This window comes from Schistocerca serialis, chromosome 5 (genome assembly GCF_023864345.2).
Source record: "Schistocerca serialis cubense isolate TAMUIC-IGC-003099 chromosome 5, iqSchSeri2.2, whole genome shotgun sequence".
Taxonomy (NCBI): Eukaryota; Metazoa; Arthropoda; class Insecta; order Orthoptera; family Acrididae; genus Schistocerca; species Schistocerca serialis.
In genome coordinates, this window is record NC_064642.1 from 427,460,819 (window position 1) to 427,482,080 (window position 21,262).

Consider the following 21,262-nt stretch of genomic DNA (forward strand, 5'->3'; position numbering starts at 1 on the left):
GGATTCTAATCTTTCAATTCCATATACAGTTATCCCTTCTCTGCTTAAAATGGCAGTCCCAACATTTGTTTCGAGAGAAACATTTAGTATTTCAGCGGTTCCTGCCGTCTTAAAATCAGACAGCGCAACTGCTTGCAACAAGGCTGTATCTGTCACTGATTGATATAAATATTCTTTTACGGCAGCAACTCTTGATTCTGACCTTATCCTGCCAATATTTAAAGTTTTAAACGGATAGAATTTCATCATTTTTATTTCGTTTTAAAGAAGAAAAATATAAAAATCATAAGAAAATAGATTAATAACAAGTTCAGTAATAAAGCAATAAATGAATACATGAACAAATAAATGGAACAGTTAATAAATCACCAGGCCTGCTGTCATTAAAATTTACTCTGCAGTGAATGATCTTATTTTTTATGTTACCGTCTTCTACATCCTCTAATCGCCGAAATGTAATTAATTGACATAATTATAACAAAGCCTAACAAGAACGACACGTTTTTTGTGAATCTTCCATGTACGTTGCCTTAAAACGGTTTACTGCCGTAACACGCGAGTCATATCACGAAAGCAACTGAATACGAAAATTGTTTAACTGTCATTATCACGTTTTACGTCATTTTATTACAACATATCGTACCAGTAACGATCCGTTCTCGAGACGTTCAATGTGTTAGTGCTTAGAATCAGCATATATTTGTACAGTGTAAGGAATATCATAAAACCTACCGAATATGGGCCACTACTGAAAACGCCAAATACGAGGAGCGTTCAATAATTAACGCAAGAGTTTTTCCTCGGGCAATTTCTGTTGAAAAAACGCGTAATTTGTTGTGGGAGGTGGTGGAATATTCCCGCCTTAGCCCCTATTGTTCCGATAGGTGGCGGAGCTATACGAAGCCTTCAAAATGGCGCCTGTAAAGGAGATGCGTTCCAAGCAGAGAGCTGTCTTTCAGTTCCTTTTGGCGAAGAACCAGAGTATTACAAATATTCATAGGCGCTTGCAGAATGTCTATGGTGACCTGTAGTGAACAAAAGCGCGGTGAGTCGTTTGGCAAGGCGTCTATCATCATCGCAACGAGGTCGCGCAAACTTGTACGATCATCCTCGTGCCGGCCGACTGCATACAGCTGTGACTTCTGAAAATGTTGGAACGTGCAGACACTCTCATTCGAGGCGATCGACAGATCACTGCGAAACGCATCGACGCTCAACGTCTCCTTCCCCATGACAACGCAAGGCCTCACACATGCCTGTTAACCCAAGAGGAGCTCACAAAACTTTATTGAACTGTTCTTCCTCATAGTCTCTACAGCCTGGATATCGTACCTTCTGACTTCCACCTGTTTGGCCCAATGAAGGAGGCACTCCGCAGAAAGAAGCAAGAAGTTGGATTGGAATGTATACCGCAGAGACAGGCTGGGCAGTGAAGGGGCAGGAGTGTTTATAGCGATAAAAAATGCAATAGTATCGAAGGAAATTGACGGAGATCCGAAATGTGAAATAATTTGAGTGAAGGTCACGGTTAAAGCAGGCTCAAACATGGTAATTGGATGTCTCTATAGGCCCCTTGGCTCAGCAGCTGTTGTGGCAGAGCACCTGAAGGAAAATTTGGAAAATATTTCGAGTAGATATCCCGACCATGTTATAGTTATGGGTGGAGATTTTAATTTGCCGGATATAGACTGGGAGACTTAAACATTTATAACGGGTGGCAGGGACAAAGAATCCAGTTAAATTTTTTAAGTGCATTATCTGAAAACTACCTTGAGCAGTTAAACAGAGAACCGACTCGTGGCGATAACATATTAGACCCTCTGGTGACAAACAGACCCGAACTATTTGAAACAGTTAACGCAGAACAGGGAATCAGCGATCATAAAGCGGTTACTGCATCGATGATTTCAGCCGTAAATAGAAATATTAAAAAAGGTAGGAAGGTTTTTCTGTTTAGCAAAAGTGACAAAAAGTAGATTTCAGAGTACTTGACGTCTCAACACAAAAGTTTTGTCTCAATTACAGATAGTGTTGAGGATCAGTGGACAAAGTTCACTTTCATCGTACAATATGCATTAGATAAGTATGTGCGAAGCTAGATCGTAAGAGATGGAAAAGAGCCACCGTGGTACAACAACCGAGTTAGAAAACTGCTGCGGAAGCAAAGGGAACTTCACAGCAAATATAAACACAGCCAAATCCTTGCAGACAAACTAAAATTACGTGAAGCGAAATGTAGTGTGAGGAGGGCTATGCGAGAGGCGTTCAATGAATACGAAAGTAAAGTTCTATGTACTGACGTGACAGAAAATCCTAAGTAATTTTGGTCTTATGTCAAAGCGATAAGTGGATCAAAACAAAATATGCAGACACTCTGTGACCAAAATGATACTGAATCAGAGGATGACAGACTAAAGGCCGAAATACTAAAAGTCTTTTTCCAAAGCTGTTTCACAGAGGAAGACTGCACAGAAGTTCCTTCTCTAGATTGTCGCACAGATGACAAAATGGTAGATATCGAAATAGATGACAGAGGGATAGAAAAACAATTAAAATCGCTCAAAAGAGGAAAGGCCGCTGGACCTGATGGGATATCATTTCGATTTTACACAGAGTACGCGAAGGAACTTGCCCCCCCCCCCCCCCCCCTTCTTGCAGCGGTGTACCGTAGGTCTCTAGAAGAGCGTAGCGTTCCAAAGGATTGGAAAAGGGCACAGGTCATCCCCGTTTTCAAGAAGGGACTCTGAACAGATGTGCAGAACTATAGACCTGTATCTCTAATGTCGGCAGCTCGTGGCCGCGCGGTAGCGTTCTCGCTTCCCACACCGGGTTCCCGGGTTCGATTCCCGGCGGGGTCAGGGATTTTCTCTCCCTCTTGATGACTGGGTGTTGTGTGATGTCCTTAGGTTAGTTAAGTTTAAGTAGTTCTAAGTTCTAGGGGACTGATGACCATAGATGTTAAGTCCCATAGTGCTCAGAGCCATTTGAACCATATCTCTAACGTCGATCAGTTATAGAATTTTGGAACACGTATTATGTTCGAGTGTAATGACTTTTCTGGACACTAGAAATCTACTGTGTAGGAATCGGTTTCGAAAAAGACGATCGTTTGAAACCCAGCTCGCGCTATTCGTCCACGAGACTCAGAGGCCCTGGCAGATGCCGTGTTTCTTGACTCCCGCAAGGCGTTCGATACAGTTCCCCACCGTCGTTTAATGAACAAAGTAAGAGCATATGGACTATCAGACCAATTGTGTGATTGGATTGAAGAGTTTCTAGGTAACAGAATGCAGCATGACATTCTCAATCGAGAGAAGTCTTCCGAAGTAAGAGTTATTTCAGGTGTGCCGCAGGGGAGTGTCGTAGGACCGTTGCTACTCCCAATATACATAAATGACCTTGTGGATAACATCGGAAGTGCACTGAGGCTTTTTGCGGATGATGCTGTAGTATATCGAGATGTTGTAACAATGGAAAATTGTACTGAAATGCAGGAGGATCTGCAACGAATTGACGCATGGTGCAGGGAATGGCAATTGAATCTCAATGTAGGCAAGTGTAATGTGCTGCGAATACATAGAAAGAAAGATCCTTTATCATTTAGCTAGAATATAGCAGATCAGCAACTGGAAGCAGTTAATTCCATAAATTATCTGGGAGTAGGCATTAGGAGTGATTTAAAATAGAAAGACCATATAAAATTAATCGTCGGTAAAGCAGATGCCAGACTGAGATTCATTGGAAGAATCCTAAGGAAATGCAATCCGAAAACAAAGGAAGTAGGTTACAGTACACTTGTTCGGCCACTGCTTGAATACTGCTCTCCAGTGTGGGATCCGTACCAGATAGGGTTGACAAAAGAGATCGAGAAGATCCAACGGAGAGCAGCGCGCTTCGTTACAGGATCATATAGTAATCGCGAAAGCGTTACTGAGATGATAGATAAACTCCAGTGGAAGACTCTGCAAGAGAGACGTTCAGTAGCTCGGTAGGGGCTTTTGTTGGAGTTTCGAGAACATACCTTCACTGAGGAGTCAAGCAGTATATTGCTCCCTCCTACGTATATCTCGCGAAGAGACCATGAGGATAAAATCAGAGAGATTAGAGCCCACATAGAGGCATACCGACAATCTTTCTTTCCACGAACAATACGAGACTGGAATAGAAGGAAGAACCGATAGAGGTACTCAGGGTACCCTCCGCCACACACCGTCAGGTGGCTTGCGGAGTGTGGATGTAGATGTAGATGCAGATGTAGATGTTTGGCCCAATGAAGGAGGCACTCAACAGGAAGGAGCACGTGGATGGTGGGGAGGTTATTGATGTAGCAAGACGTTGGCTCCGACGTCTACCAGTAGAAAGGTACCTTGCGGGCGTATAGGGTCTCCCAGCAAGATGAAGTAAGGCCGTCGCATCGAACGGAGAACGTGTTGAAAAACAGGATTTTGTAGCCAGAGGAGAGGGGAATAAGATGCTGTACTGGAATCCTGAATAAAACCAAACTCCTTTCAGAAAAGAATGTGTTGCATTAATTTCTGGACGCCCCTTGTACAGTATGGAGTCTAGCTTTCTGCTTGTGGACGTAGGGAGCGTTCTTGCTTCCTGTTGGTTCTAATTTACAAGGCACGTTGCCGAAATATCGCAGAACCTATTTTGTCTTTCACGTGACGAAATGGCTCCTTAACGTGAAATAGCAGGAAGTGACACCGAAAATCTCGTACAACGCCACGTCAGCGTTAGCTAAATCCCTTGTGACGACGGCATAACAGCTAACGACGCACTGAGCACCGGAACGGCAAATGCAATGGCGATGATTCCGGGAGGAATGTCGAGGTAGGATCTTCAGCCGCGATGAGCGTCGCATCGCATCCCGTAAGCCGCATGTCCGCGGCGCGTAACCGTTCGGACGACAGCGCGCGGCGGGCAGCGGGCGCGAGATCAAAGCGGCTGGCCGCGCGCGGAGGTCGCGGCTCGAGGCTGCTCCCGGTGTCTCGAGCTCGCTTCTGTGAACTGCGCCGGACGTACGGCGCGTCGCACCGAGACTGCATTCTTTACGCTCGACGAGGCCTCTAGAGAGCGTGGACAGATCTCCCGCAGCCTGCAGTCTGATGCACGCCACCAGGGAAAGTAACGGCGGACGGTCCGCGTCGGCGGTCTCGATCGGCGTTCCGGGTCTTTCACCTCTCTCTAATAGTTCTGCTGGCATTTCTTGAGCTTCGACCTCGATAACTACCGGAGCACAACAATCACCATCAGGTCGCAGTCTCGCTCCTTACCTCTCTCTCGGTACTCGTCAGTCTTTACGATACTTCCTGCTGGATAGACGCTGCCTATGAACTTCCATCGTTTACGCTCTTGAGCAACACACATCCACATTATACTAAAATGTAGACTTTCACGGCCGGAAATGTCATGTCCATTATAACTATCCGGGCTGTTATGCCGTGGTCGGTTGATGAAAAAAATGGTTCAAATGGCTCTGAGCACTATGGGACTCAACTGCTGTGGTCATAAGTCCCCTAGAACTTAGAACTACTTAAACCTAACTAACCTAAGGACATCACACACATCCATGCCCGAGGTAGGATTCGAACCTGCGACCGTAGCGGTCGTGCGGTTCCAGACTGTAGCGCCTTTAACCGCTCGGCCACTCCGGCCGGCTGTCGGTTGATGAATTCTGTGTCAATTCCCAACGTTTCGTCCCCGTCTGCGGAGGATATCTTCAAGGGGGTCTGTAGCTCGATGGAAGGTCCAACACACCCACTGGCTCGCTACAGTCATAACATGCGATTACGTAGGCTTTCTCGGTGTAATAAGTCTTGAAAGTCTTTTCGGGTTTGCTGCCGGATCCTAAAATCAACTTGACTCGATAATTCGGCGATCCAACTGGTCACCATCTTCAGGAAAATGCTGCTTCTGCTGATGAGTCCCTCTGAGAACTGACGCCAGGTTGCAAATCGACGTCCTATATAGGCCACGTTCAGTACACGGCGCATGCGCCGCCCATCACGGTTTCTGCCTCCCTAGACAGGGAGGTGGCGCCGCCCTTAGTGAAACACTGCTGACAACGATATATCGCAATCAAGGCCGCACCGAAGAAAGTTCAGTTTTGATGCGAGATAATACAGGATTCCACGTCTTGCTAAGGGGAAACCCATTGTCTCTGTTGATTAAATTATCAGCCAACCTAATTTCAATCGCCTCTTTATAGACACTGTTCCAAAAACCGGAAATGTTGGCAACAAGCACAGTTTCATCAAATTTCATACTGTGTCCCTCATTTAGGCAGTGTTCTGCTACTGCAGATTTTTCCGGCTGTTGTAGCCTCGTATGACGGCGATGTTCCACACACCTGTCATGCACTGTGCGAATCGAACGGCCAATGTAAGCTTTCCCACATTGACACGGAATTTTGTACACACCAGGTTTCCTAGGCCCCAAATCATCTTTCACAGAGCCGAGCAGAACCCTAATCTTAGAAGGTGGACGGAACACATTCTTAATGTTAAAATTCCTTAAAATTCGTCCAATCTTAAACGATAAGCCTCCAGCATAAGGAAGAAAGGCCACAGATCTATGTTCCTCTTCATACACCTCCGGAGATGGTCCAAACTCCATAGCCTGACGAATCTGCTTCTCGGTGTATCCAATTTCCTTAAAAACAGCGATCAAATGCTCAAATTCTTGGGTTCAGCTGTCTGCATCGGAAATGGCATATACTCTCCGTACCAAAGTCCTAAGGCCACTGCGTTGGTGTGGCCTATACAGGACGTCGATTTGCAACCTGGCGTCAGTTCTCAGCGGGACTCACCAGCATAAACAGCATTTTCCTGAAGATGACGACCAGTTGGATCGCCGAAATATCGAGTCAAGTTGATTTTAGGATCCGGCAGCAAACCCGAAGAGACTTTCAACACGGCATAACAGCCCGTATAATCATAATGGACATGACACATCCACATTGCTCCTCCAGTTTTTCTAATATCTACTCTAGACCGTCCCAGCGCCCTTTTCTTTGTCTCTTGAATCACCGATCACTGCAAAGAACGTCCTTGTAGGCTATTCAGTCCTTTCGTCAGGTTATACAGGGTGGATAGAGACAGTCTGGAAAGGTTAAAAGGCTGTTGCAGTGTCGGCTGTGCTGAGAAATAACTGTTAACAGAAACAATCGATACATTACGCCGTTTAATTAGCATTAAAGTTAGCCAATAAAGCCGTACGCGAGCAAATTCAAACGCTGCCAGATACAGTTAGTATCAGTTTTTGCCATAGCGTAGATGATGGCGCACGAGACTGCTCAGCCTTTTGCTCGAGTTCAATCCTTGCTACAGTCCTACGTCCACTTTTGTGTCCCGCTCTTGTTCGGTTTTGGGAAGTCAAACGAAGAAAATGTTTGGCGACACGGTCTCTGGCGGTTCGCTTGAGTTTGCATGTCCAATGGTCTGATGGGTTAACGTCAGTGTTAATTAACTTCGAAACGGCGCAACGTATCGAACTTTTTATTAATAATTAATAATCTACACAACCTACCTGCAACACCATTATAATGTTTTCAAACCGTTTCTGACTACCATACTGTGTCTCCCTCTTCCATTTCATGAACAGTATAACCATAATTACTGTTGTACAATACTTTCGCGAATGACACTCTTCATCCAGTCAGAACCAAAACAAAGCTCGCATGTCTCTACTTACTGTTAAATATTCAGTTCTTAAGTATAGTAGAAAATTTAGCCACAAACAAAGAGAATAATCAGATCAGTGTGTTGAAAGAGCAACTACCATGAAGTTGCTACATCTCGAAAAAAATCGGCGAGGAAATTCCTGCAGCTGTCAGGCTCTAGACGCCATGTCTGCCCGATGTGCTTTACAACTATGCCACTGAGTAGTACTGCTCACATTACGTCAAACATTCTGGCTAGACTGACATACGACACCACACACTGCTAAAGCGCATAGCTAACGCTGCAACACAGTGTTAGCGGCCGCCCAGAGTGGCCGAGCGTTTCTAAGCACTTCAGTCTGGAACCAAGCGACCGCTACGGTCGCAGGATCGAATCCTGCCTCGGGCATGGATGTGTGCGATGTACTTAGGTTAGTTAGGTTTAAATAGTTCTAAGTTCTAGGGGACTAATGACCTCAGCAGTTGAGTCCCATAGTGCTCAGAGCCATTTGAACCATTTAAATAGTTCTAAGTTCTAGGGGACTGATGACCTCAGAAGTTAAGCCCCATAGTGCTCAGAGCCATTTGAACCATTTTTTTGTTAGCGAGACTGAAGTAACACCTTGTAACTCGGAGTACTTGTGTGTTGCCGACGACTCACAAAATGCAAGTATGACAGCTCCTAGCAAACCGTACTAGATGCACAGCCCTGGAGCGAGCCCGGAAAAGCAGATGGAGTGAGTAATGTGGAACAAACCCACTCGTCCTCCTCGCCTCCAGTAAGCCTACGTCAGAAGTGTAGCAAAAAGCTTCTAAATAAGCGAGACTAGCGACTGGATATTAACCCATGCCGCCATTCCGTCTGCGGCTTCAACTGGAGAGAACGAAAGTCTGTTGAGTTTCAGAGAAATTGCGACCAACGATTTAGTGATGAAGCTGCCTGTCCGGTGATCAACTTGTCAAGTTCCGGCCCGAAGAGCGCCACAACCGTGACGTAGCAGCTGCTGGACTTGGAAACCTCACCGATGCAAGAAGCTGGTGTGCGACCTGCCTCCGCTCTCTGAGGGTCCTCCGGCGACGGACTGCAAGCTGTCTACAACCCGGTTAGGGTAGGGGCGTCCTCCGGCCGCGTGGCCACTAAGACTTCATCAGCCACCATCCTGGTAGACCTCTGATTGGTGACTCAGGCCACTGCTGCTCGGCTTCAACCATTCTAGTGTTGGCTACAGCGCCCAAGGGCACGACGCGGGGACCACAATTAAGCGCGTGGGTGCATAGGCAACCAAACTATGGAGCCCCTCTGTCGGCTGAGCCCGTTTCTCTCCCTGCTTGCAAGCCATGTGGCGCCGCGGGATCGTCAACAACCCAGACCAACGGACGCTACAGGCACTATCGGCATCAGCGCATTCCGCAACCGGCTGTGCTGGTACATGCACTGCGCAGCTTAGACGACGGCCGTCGTGCTGTAGATTTCACGTAGATACAAACACTTGTTAATGCTACCACTGTTTCATTGTGTGCCTCTCTCTCGTATTTCTCCCATCCTCCTGCATAGCGGCCATGAATTGGTCGGACTGCAAAAATGGTTCAAACGGCTCTGAGCACTATGGGACTTAACATCTACAGTCATCAGTCCCCTAGAACTTAGAACTACTTAAACCTAACTAACCTAAGGACATCACACAACACCCAGTCATCACGAGGCAGAGAAAATCCCTGACCCCGCCGGGAATCGAACTCGGGAACCCGGGCGTGGGTCGGACTGCTAGAAAACTCAATCATGTCAATGTATCACCATCATCGTCTGAAATTAGTATTATGATACAATGAAGAACCAAAGAAACTGGTGCAACTGCCAATTACCGTTTAGCGCCCCAGCGAGCACGCAGAAGTGCTGCAACACGACGTGGCATGGACGTGACTAATGTCTGAAGCAGTGTTGGAGGGAATTGATACCATGAGTCCTGCAGGGCTGTCCATACGAAGGGGTGGAGATCTTCTGAATAGCACGTTGCAAGTCATCCCAGATGTGTACAATAATGTTCAAGTCTGGGAGTTTGATGGCCAGCGGAAGTGTTTAAAGTAAGAAGAATGTTCCTGGAGCCATTCTGTGGTAATTCTGGACTTGTATGGTGCCGCATTGTCCTGCTGGAATTGCCCAGGTTCATCGGAATAAATAATGGACATGAATGGATGCACGTGTCCAAACAGGTTGCTTACGAACGTGTCACCTGTCAGAGTCGTATCTAGACGTATCAGGGAACTAATATCTCTCCCACTGCACACGCCCCACACCACTACAGAGCCTCCACCAGCTTGAACAGTCCCCTGTTGACATGCAGCGTCCATGGTTCAAATGGCTCTGAGCACTATGGGACTTAACATCTGAGGTCATCAGTCCCCTAGAAATTAGAACTACTTAAACCTAACTAACCTAAGGACATCACACACATCCATGCCCGAGGCAGGATTCGAACCTGCGACCGCAGTGGTCGCGCGGTTCCAGACTGTAGCGCCTAGAACCGCTCGGCCACCCCGGCCGGCCCAGTGCTGTGGCCAGCTGCGCTAGGTCTCTCGGTTGAGGATCCATGGTGCGAACATCCCGGTCGAGGTGATTCCACAGATTCTAGACGAGGTGGTTCCACACATTCTCGACTGAGTTTAAACCCGGTGGGTTTGGTGGCCAGGAGAGCACGGTATACTCGTCGAACCAAGCACATACACTGCGAGCTTTGTGACACGTTGCAATGTCCTGCTGGACCGAGGAAAAGCAAACTGCTTGTAGGGGTGGACATGGTCCCCAAGGATACATGCATATTTCTGTTGATACATCGTGTCTTCCAGAATGACGAGATCACCCAGGGAATGCCACGGAAATAATCCCTACATCAAAACGCTCCCTCTTGCGGGCTGGACTCTTCCGACGATTGAAACTTCCTGGCAGATTAAAACTGTGTGCCCGACCGAGACTCGAACTCGGGACCTTCGCCTTTCGCGCTCTACCATCTGAGCTACCCAAGCACGACTCACGCCCCGTCCTCACAGCTTTACTTGTGCCAGTACCTGGTCTCCTACCTTCCAAACTTTACAGAAATTCTGGAAACATCTTCTGATTGTTGTAGGATGTTGTTTTCAGACGTTTTACGTCGACGGAGCAGAAAACGTGATTCGTCTGAAAGGCCACCTCTTGCCACTCAGTGGCGTGCTAAATCCAGCCTTCGTCGCCAGTGAACAGCAGTCAACATGGGTGCATGCAACAGGCACCAGTTGCGGAGGCCCATACACAGCAACGTTCTCTGAAGAGACACTGCTGGTAGTCCCTTGGATCACCTAGGCTGTTAGTGGCCAAACAGTTGCACATTTATTCGCCTTCACACATCTCCGTAGCCATCGTTCCCTCCTGTCGCCGAGCGGTTCTAGGCGTTTCAGTACGGGACCGCGCTGCTGCTACAGTCGCAGGTTCGAACCCTGCCTCGGGCGTGGATGTTTGTCATGTACAGGGTTATTACAAATGATTGAAGCGATTTCACAGCTCTACAATAACTTTATTATTTGAGATATTTTCACAATGCTTTGCACACACATATAAAAACTCAAAAAGTTTTTTTAGGCATTCACAAATGTTCGATATGTGCCCCTTTAGTGATTCGGCAGACATCAAGCCGATAATCAAGTTCCTCCCACACTCGGCGCAGCATGTCCCCATCAATGAGTTCGAAAGCATCGTTGATGCGAGCTCGCAGTTCTGGCACGTTTCTTGGTAGAGGAGATTTAAACACTGAATCTTTCACATAACCCCACAGAAAGAAATTGCATGGGGTTAAGTCGGGAGAGCGTGGAGGCCATGACATGAAATGCTGATCATGATCTCCACCACGACCGATCCATCGGTTTTCCAATCTCCTGTTTAAGAAATGCCGAACATCATGATGGAAGTGCGGTGGAGCACCATCCTGTGGTACGTTTAGCTCCCTGCTTGCTTTATTCGTCGACTTCCGCGGGCTACGCGTGAAACTTGCCCGCACGCATTCAACCGTTTCTTCGCTCACTGCAGGCCGATCCGTTGATTTCCCCTTACAGAGGCATCCAGAAGCTTTAAACTGCGCATACCATCGCCGAATGGAGTTAGCAGTCGGTGGATCTTTGTTGAACTTCATCCTGAAGTGTCGTTGCACTGTTATGACTGACTGATGTGAGTGCATTTCAAGCATGACATACGCTTTCTCGGCTCCTGTCGCCATTTTGTCTCACTGCGCTCTCGAGCGCTCTGGCGGCAGAAACCTGAAGTGCGGCTTCAGCCGCACAAAACTTTATGAGTTTTTCTACGTATCTGTAGTGTGTTGTGACCATATGTCAATGAATGGAGTTACAGTGAATTTATGAAATCGCTTCAATCATTTGTAATAGCACCGTACTTAGGTTAGTTAGGTTTAAGTAGTTCTGAGTGTAGGGGTATGATGTTCTCAGATGTTAAGTCTCATAGTGCTCAGAGTCATCTGAACCATTTTTTGAGCCTATGGCCCTTGGTGCACTGCAGTTGCCTCGGCGCCGGTTTTGAAAAGTGTCATTCTGCAATGCACGGTATGTTTTAACTACAGTAGCACGCGAACGGTTTACAAATTAGCAATCCTGGAAATGCTTCCACCGTTGGTCCGAAAGCCGATGGGCAGTTTCCTTTCGATGCCAGATAAACCGCTCAGTTCCCGCATTACCACAACGGCTTCAATGTTTTCCTCATCCCCTGTACTCGCTTTATATACCGCCCTTGCTAGTGCTGCCTGCCTTCTGTGAGTGGTTATCGCAAGCTGACGTCGAACATAGGTGGTGGTCACAGTAATGTGACTGCATCGTGTAGTACACTTGTGCGGGTCAAAAGCTCTCATCTGTAGGTTTAAGCACAACTAAACTGCGCCAGCCGCGATGAGTGGTCACGTGGTTTGAGGCGCCATGTCACGGACTGCGCGGCCCCTCCCGCTGGAGGTTCGAGTCCTCCCTCGGACATGGGTTCAAATGGCTCTGAGCACTATGCGACTTAACTTCTGAGGTCATCAGTCGACTAGAACTTTGAACTAATTAAACCTAACTAACCTAAGGACATCACACACAGCCATGCCCGAGGCAGGATTCGAACCTGCAACCGGAGAGGTCGCTCGGTTCCAGACTGTAGCGCCTAGAACCCCACGGCCACTCTGGCCGGCTCGGACATGGGTGTGTGTGTCGTTCTTAGCATAAGTTAGATTAAGTTAGTATAAGTGGTGTCTAAGTCTAGGGACCGATGACCTCAGCAGTTTGGTCCCTTCGGCATTCACACACATTTGAACATTTGAAACTGCGCCATACGGATATTGCTTAGAACGATAACATAGCGTAGGAATACTAACTATGGCTCCCTACACTCAGCCACATTGACTTCCACGAAATACAGCTAGTCAGACTGAAAGACAAAATAAGCCTATCTACAGTCCGAGGAGTAGAGATCGACTGACTGCACTCCTGTGACCCTTTTTGCTTATAAACGATTTAGCTATACCACCAGTTTCAATAGCACCGAAGAATGGTACAAACAGTGGTAAGAGACATTTCGACCTTTCCGTAATACAGAAAAAACCCAGTTTTCGACTTACATCAGAAGATATGGACCAAACGGTCTTTGTCGGTGTTTTATTGTCTCCAGTTCGAGGACTGGTTTGACGTAGCTTTCCACCTTGGTTTACCCTGTGCAAATCTCATCATTTCCATATAACTATTGTAATCTTTAACCTGGTTACTGTGTTCGAGCCTTGATCTCCCTCTATAAAGCATATATTTTAAAGCCCGTGCTTCCTAGACGATTTTTTTCTTGTTTTGTTCGATATAACCTCCTACCAAAACATAAAAAGCAAGTTATGCCATAAATTTCTTTTCGTCCCAAAACTAATCAGCGCCTGCTCCTGACTATCTCTTGTAGGGTCACATTTCAAACGCCTCTATTCTTTTCTTGTCTGAACTATCATTTTCTTAGGTGTAAGGCTACACCCCAAACAAATACCTTCAGAAAACACGTATCTTTATATTCGATATTAACAAATTTTCTTGCTATTGTCAGTCTTCATTACTTATACTCCCACTTTGGCCGTTGTTACTTATTTTGCTGCTCAAATAACAAAACTCTTTCAATACTTGTGACGTCTCGTTCGCTAATTTAATCCTCTCAGCTTCAACTGACTTAATTTTAGTACACTTCATTATCTTCATCATACTTCTATTGATGTTCATCTTATAATCTCTTTTTTCTTCCCTGATTACATCCTCCTGAGCAGTCTCGTCCCCTCTTCGAAATATTCTAAGTGGATACTATCATCATTAAGCCAAATAGTAGAGCTGCGCGTCCTAGGGAACTATCGGAGCTGTAGGTTTCCTTTCGCAATAGCAACATAGCAAGCTCATAATGTTCACTGTTTGGGGGAAGGCCAGATCAGTCAGTCATCTAGACTGTTGCCACTGTAGCTACTGGGGAGGCCGCTGCCCTCTTCATGAACAATATCTTACTTGCTCTGGAATCTCGACAGTACGCCTTCGATGTTATTACACCTGCGGCATGTCTATCTGTACCGTTGAGGCATAAAAGCAACCCCACAGCTGCAATATCAATGGTTCGTGAAGGCTTCTCAACGCTGGATAAAGGGTTTCTGTAGACTTACATGTTTTACGCTTTATAGCGATACAAATCCACTTTGCCCCTCCACATTTACTAATATATATACCCACTTTTCATTTGTCTGTTTTTGAATCCAGCAAAGAATTGCCTTAGAGTATCTACCATCTTTCTGACTGGCTATGTGGCCCTTCCATACCTGTTTCATCATCGTTACAGTCATAATTGCTCTTACAAGATACTTTCGCACATGGAGACTTGAAACCAGTCTAGCCAAAACCGAGATCACGTTTCCACTCAAATAACCGTCTGGCCAACCACATTAAGTACATTTAGAGAACAGTTCTTCCCTACAATGAAACGCCAGCATATCTCAGTGTGACCCTGAACAGAACTTTAAGCTACAAGCAACATCTAAAAAGGACCTCTGCAAAGTTTTGAACCACGAACAATATTTGTACCACCACATGTGAATCCTCGGCTTCTACTCTCCGAATTTCACTTCTGAGTCTGGTGTGCTCTGCTGCGGGATACAGGGTAAAATGGGTATACTGCAAATATTTTTATTTGTGGTACCTTAATATTTACACACATTACTCTATTTGTTGTTTTTTCTCTGTATCGAATAGTGTTCCCACAGACATGTCACCTACTTTACGACCTGATGTTTTCTGCATGGCCATAATGCCTCACTAAGTGGACTACACCTGCCAGTACAGACTAATCATTTTGCGCCCACATATTTAGACTTCAACACCTGACCAGCTACATGGGGGAAAATAAGCATTAATTGCTTGTTCTTGTCACATGTACTTGAAGATACTATCCAACCTGAAAACATATGACTTCTAAAAGCTACAGTTATTAGTCTGGAAATGATGTTGTTCAGTACACCATCTTCAATCACCAATAGAAATATCTGCATTTATACTTGTTACACCCTGTACAATATGTGAGGTTCAATATTTTCTATCTAAAGAATGTTGATGGAGAATTAACGGTAGCATGAAAATTATATTTAGAAAGTTAAGTTCTGTGCCTACCCATTGGCTCCCTAGTTCAGTAACACTCCCCATGCCAATACGATGAGACCATCTTCCTGCCAGAAAAAGAGACTAAGCAATGATTTGCTTGAGCAAGAAATTTCTCGTAATGTACGACTGGAACACAGCACTGTATGTTCGTAGATCATACGAAACAAATCAGAAAAAAAGAACAGAAGTTTCTGAGACATGCTGCTATGTAAGGATGTTGAAAATTAGGTGGATTGACAAGTTAAGGAAAGAGATTGTTCATAAAATCGGCGAGGAGAGGATCAGGTGGGAAACACCACAAGAAGAAGGGATAGGATGTTAAGACATGTGATATGACATCAGGGAATAACTTCCATGGTAGTTGAAATGGGTTGTAAAGCATAAAAACTGTAGGAGACGACAGGGACTGGAATACATTCAACATTCCAAAAAATAATAGTGGATGTGAGTGCAAGTGTTACTCTGAAATGACGAGGTTGGCACAGGAGAGCAATTCGTGGTGGGTCGCATCAAACTGGTCAGAAGATGGATGATCCAAAACAGATCAGTTGCCCACAATTCGCCAGCTGTCTGAAGGAGTGGAAAGAAGCTGTGGAAATCACTCCACAGCCCCTCAATACTCAAACGCCGGGAAATTACTAACTGACAATTTTTAAATCATCAAAGCGCGGCATAAAAACTGAGAGTGGTCCTCGTTATTATGTGCCTACAGCTTTCCTTGCGCCGCAGAAAAACTCCCGGACTTCGACTTACGCAGGAAAATACTGAACAGTCATGCTTCGACTTACATTGGAAAATATTGAGAAGTCTCAACAGGATAAGAATATAGCCGGCCGGAGTGGCCGAGCGGTTAAAGGCGCTACAGTCTGGAACCGCACGACCGCTACGGTCGCAGGTTCGAATCCTGCCTCGGGCATGGATGTGGTGATGTCCTTAGGTTAGTTAGGTTTAAGTAGTTCTAAGTTCTAGGGGACTTATGACCACAGCAGTTGAGTCCCATAGTGCTCAGAGCCATTTGAACCATAAGAATATAACATAGCAGGTGTGTAGACTCGTTATACTGATGGAGTGGCAACGTCACCAAAACGTCAACAGACAAACCATCTACCACAATAGACAAACGATCTACCACTATACAGGAGAATGTCATTTACTTTCTTACCTTAATCAGTGATCTGATTTCTTCATTGTGAGCCAAGATGTAAGATGTAATCAAATACATAAAAAATCTGACTGTTTATTTCTTTCTGTGGTAATTTATGTCATTTCATTTTTCCATTTTTCCTGTTACTTTTTTTTAAATCTTATGTGTATGATAATATTTGATTTGTTATGTCAGCTTGTTCCTTGATTCATTTGTTTGTGTTCTTGTCTCTCTTACTCACTTGCTTCTCATCGCTACTTGCTGAATCACTCCAGTAAAGACATACACTTGTATCTGCGGTGAGAGATTCTAGATAAGGGAGGAGCCATAATGTTAGCAGCTAACGATTTTGGAAGTTAGTGAAAGTAGGCATTGCTTTCAGAGAAACAGCACTTATTGAAATTAAGTTTTTCAGGACAGAAACAAGTCGTACTCAGTGCCTTTTATGGGCTGGAGTCGCAAAACCGATCAATAATAAAAAAAAAAAAAAAAACTGAATGCGAGTCGTGGCTGTCTTGAAAAACTTAATATTGGAAGTCATGGTGTAGCTTTAACTATTTTCGTTCACACTGTGATTATAATATTTAAATCAACAGATTGTAAATGAAGATGAGCTTGAAATATATGTACTTCTGTGGAGCACATTATTTTTTCCTATTTAAATAATTTCTTCCCAGCTTCTTGTGCTTGGATCTTAGGTGCTTTGTATCAGAGCCTGGGCGACAGTCAGTAGCGCAGACAGTCAGTAGTTGTTGCCCGTTTGCTTTGTTGTGACGAAACTGACACAAAACAAGAATACTTCGGTAATTCCATCTCTGCCTCTGACCTCTTTCCAACCCAACTTATAGGGCAGGCGCGATGCCGAGGGCTTTTCGACCGAGGGCTTTGCAACCTGTAACGTCAACGCGGTGTTTCTGAACACAAATATTTTTGTCAGTGGGAGAGGCGAACGTTTTGTAATGAGAATACCCCTTCACATGTTTTCCCAGCAGTGGACAAAGTAAATAAGCATGTTTAAATACTTTAATTTATTTCTTTTGAATTTTTATTTTTTTTTACTTCCTTTTCTTTCATCAACATTACGGCAGAAAACTATATTATTTTATGACTTTTAATTTCTCACACAATTTCCTGTAGGAAAGGCAGAGATCTTTAACTTCTTTTTTTAAATCCCCCCCCAGTTGTTACACACTCTTATAATGTCTTTTAACCTTTTCTCCAGGTCTATGTATCTTTTTCTTCATTTTTGAAGTGGCAAGTCAATAAAATTGTCTTAAATTTCAAATATAGCATTTACTGCTTCCTCTCTCAACTAATTTATCGAAAGTACAATATATTGGGATTTTCCATACATTGATTGACCACACTGTCTGCGAATTTAATGTTTTCGTCACTGAGCATTTCCTCCATTATTACAGTCCTCGCTCCATCAACACTGTTTGGTAGAAGCTGTGCCACTGTATCCACAGATAAGGCAAAACAAACGAATTTCCTCTCTGTCCCTGTGTTCCTCCACTAATCGCTGTTCTTATATTTGCCGGCCGAAGTGGCCGTGTGGTTAAAGGTGCTGCAGTCTGGAACCGCAAGACCGCTACGGTCGCAGGTTCGAATCCTGCCTCGAGCATGGATGTTTGTGATATCCTTAGGTTAGTTAGGTTTAACTAGTTCTGCGTTCTAGGGGACTAATGACCTCAGCAGTTGAGTCCCATAGTGCTCAGAGCCATTTGTTCTTATATTTTCTGCTACAGACGCTGGTTGAAGTAACAACTGCAATGGGGAAGGGATGTTTGGGAAACATTATTTTCCTAACTTTAATTGTAGTCATTACAGAGTCTAGAACTGCAGTTTTCAGTGATCATCCAGGCATCTCATTTTTAAATCCAGAAAAAAGGTCTTTAATATGAAGTGTGACTCTTTGTTCCGGAATAAAGGAAATAAAACGGAAAATACCTTCATCTCTTCATCTTTGCTACCGATGTCAATTTGCATTGGTGTTCAGCTATTTAAACTGTTTTGAGCAACCATCAAATATCCCATCCATTTCAGTTAATTTCAAAATGTATTCGTTTTAGTTGAATCTCTGAACTAATGCAAGAATTCTGGGTTGTCCTGTAAGATAGCAATAACTATGCCCCTTACATGAAGTCGTTAAAGATCACCGAACTCACTTTGAGCGAACAGCAGGGCTGAACAAAAATGACTGACAAGGCACAATGCGTCTTGTAGAGGGTATAGTATGGATGTATTGGAATAATTAATGTTGGGTGATGGATTTAAAGTAATTCACGCAACATGAAAACTTTGTGGAAATGCGTCGATTTACTGGAGGCTAGTTTATCCCAGGGAAGTATTCAGAGTTGACCGTGGCTGGGCGGCAGTGCGCAGCTGGGGAGCGGTGAAGGGAAGCGACAATAGCCAGCTTAGGGCAGCTCAAACTCTGAGAAAGTGGTAACGGGGCGCAGCCTCCAGCTGCCTTAAGATGAGTGACAGTGAGGGGGTGCTTTACCCCATGCTGGTGTACCAGGAAGCAGATAGAAAACTTGTACACTTGTTGATAGATGTCTGTCGTCCTGTTTTCAGTGAAACATGCGAGAAAGCCGCGCAAAGCTACGGTGGAGCGGTGAACAGAGGCCATTATATGCATGTTTGTGACTATAGCAACTTCACGCTGAATTCATGGTCCGCAGAGTCTGAAGTAAATCATGTGAAGAGCGACAGAATGAAATCAGGTGAAGAGCAACAGAATGAAATACGCCGGCCTCTGATGGGAACGTTGGACCAAGGAATTTGAAGTACTCTCCTGGGAGTCGGAATGTCGGAAAAATTGGTGTTTTATGCAGACGCTAACCTTGATGGGTGGTCTGGGAGGAGCTAAATAGCAGAAGTTGAGAGGAAGGAAAATTTTGTGGGAATTTGTTTACTTCCCAGAGCAGGCATTGGTTGGCGCTGGGAAGTGATGCATAATTAACGCGACTGGTGCTGTATTTGGCGTAAGTGATTTTGCTGGAGGGGAAACCGAGGTGAAGACCGGACTGGCAGAAGTCTCCATAGAGATTTTCCATTCCCAGTTTGCCTAGAGTGCGGACATGGCGTTCTTTACTCAGCTTGCCTGAGAGAGAGTGAGCATCTCTGCAGTTTATGACTTAGCAAATGGAACGATTGAGCTTGGAGATAGAAAGTTTTCGTTCAGATATGTACTGAGCAAGATAGCTAGGAGTGAATAGACGAGCACAGCCTTGCAGCACCACGAGGCCGGCCGACGTCCGCACAACGACGACGCCCCGCCACGCTGAATTCGGTGGCATTGCACCCACTGTGGCTTGAGTTAGGCCACTGATTAATTTGTTGGATCATACCGGCAAAGTTTCCACGAGGGTTTCATGGGCTGTGTATTGTAGAATTCTTGCACTTCGCATTATGCCTGGGTCAGTCGATAGGAATTAATTTTGATTTATCGCGGTTTACACCACATAAACGCAATTTATTCCCACTGCCTGTGAGGAGAGTCATGTAATGTGATGATTGAAGGTCGTGAGTTAAAATAAATTTGTGCTAATCGACTGCATCTGTTTTCAATCAAGTAATTGAAATCCCAAATCACTTTCTTAATTAATTTTATGTTCAACATTTGCATCTGGCGTTCAATAGCTGAATATAACATCAATGTGCACCCCTTTTTAATTAAAAAGGGATCAATTCTGAATCAATCAATGTCAACACTGCCACTGCAGTTCAATCAGGAGTCACAGGGCCTTATTACTTTCTTTGTGTTATCCGATACTGCAGCAGTTTTGCACACTCTGTTGATCTGTTAGTCAATTACCTGGGGTGAACACACGCCAAAACCAGATAAGTGACAGGTGGGGTGTTACAGTCTCAATAGCTTGCTTTATAAAATACAGTCATGAAGGTCTCAAAATTTGACATATGAGAGACATAATCTAAATCTTTATCTTTCAGATCTTGAAATTCCTGCTTATAAATATAGAAAACAGGACCTGTCTTTTCCTTATGTATTCTGTTGTGTACCCATCTCTTAATCTGCATATCTGCTTTGCCAGGTGGGCATGAATGTTGCCCTTCAGCCATGATTCTGCCATTTGCAATTTTTAAACCACTTCAGCACTTGCTGTGTTCGGAATTTACACACAACCAATTTGTGTAGTTATCACATTTTCTGGGCATCTGGTAGCGATGACCATCCTTGAGGAGGGATGGCTTCCCTTTCATTGCTGTAATTACTACCATTACTCACAGTGAATACTGTGCTGGCATAAACTGGCGCCAACACAACAGGCAGAAAAGAGGTTGTGAGAAGATGGATGGAGGCCAACGACGGACTCACAGGAAATGGGCCGCCAACACCCTCCGGTCACCAGTATTTAAGACTGCCGCCACGGACCGGAGGGTCAGTCTGTCGCTGTCTGTCGCGCTGAGTGAGTTCGAGGCTGTCATCAGTCACAGTCCAGTCGGAGCCGCAGTCACAGCCTCTAGCTCAGTGTCAGGCAGCCCGTAGCGACCAGAGTGGTGTACATAGCGGACTTTGTACTTAAACAGCAGTGAGGCTAATGTGAACTATTACAGAGAGCTTGTATCACAACGGCTACCTTGAGATAAGTAATTTACTATTCTTATGAGTAAACAACCCAGTTAATATATGGATGTAGTCTGTGTTAGAGAAAGAGAATACTGTCCACCACTCAACATCCTCTCCTTGCTTCCCTTGGTACAAGCCTACAAATGATAATGAGATGACATAAAAAATACAAGTAGCTTAGGCATACTAA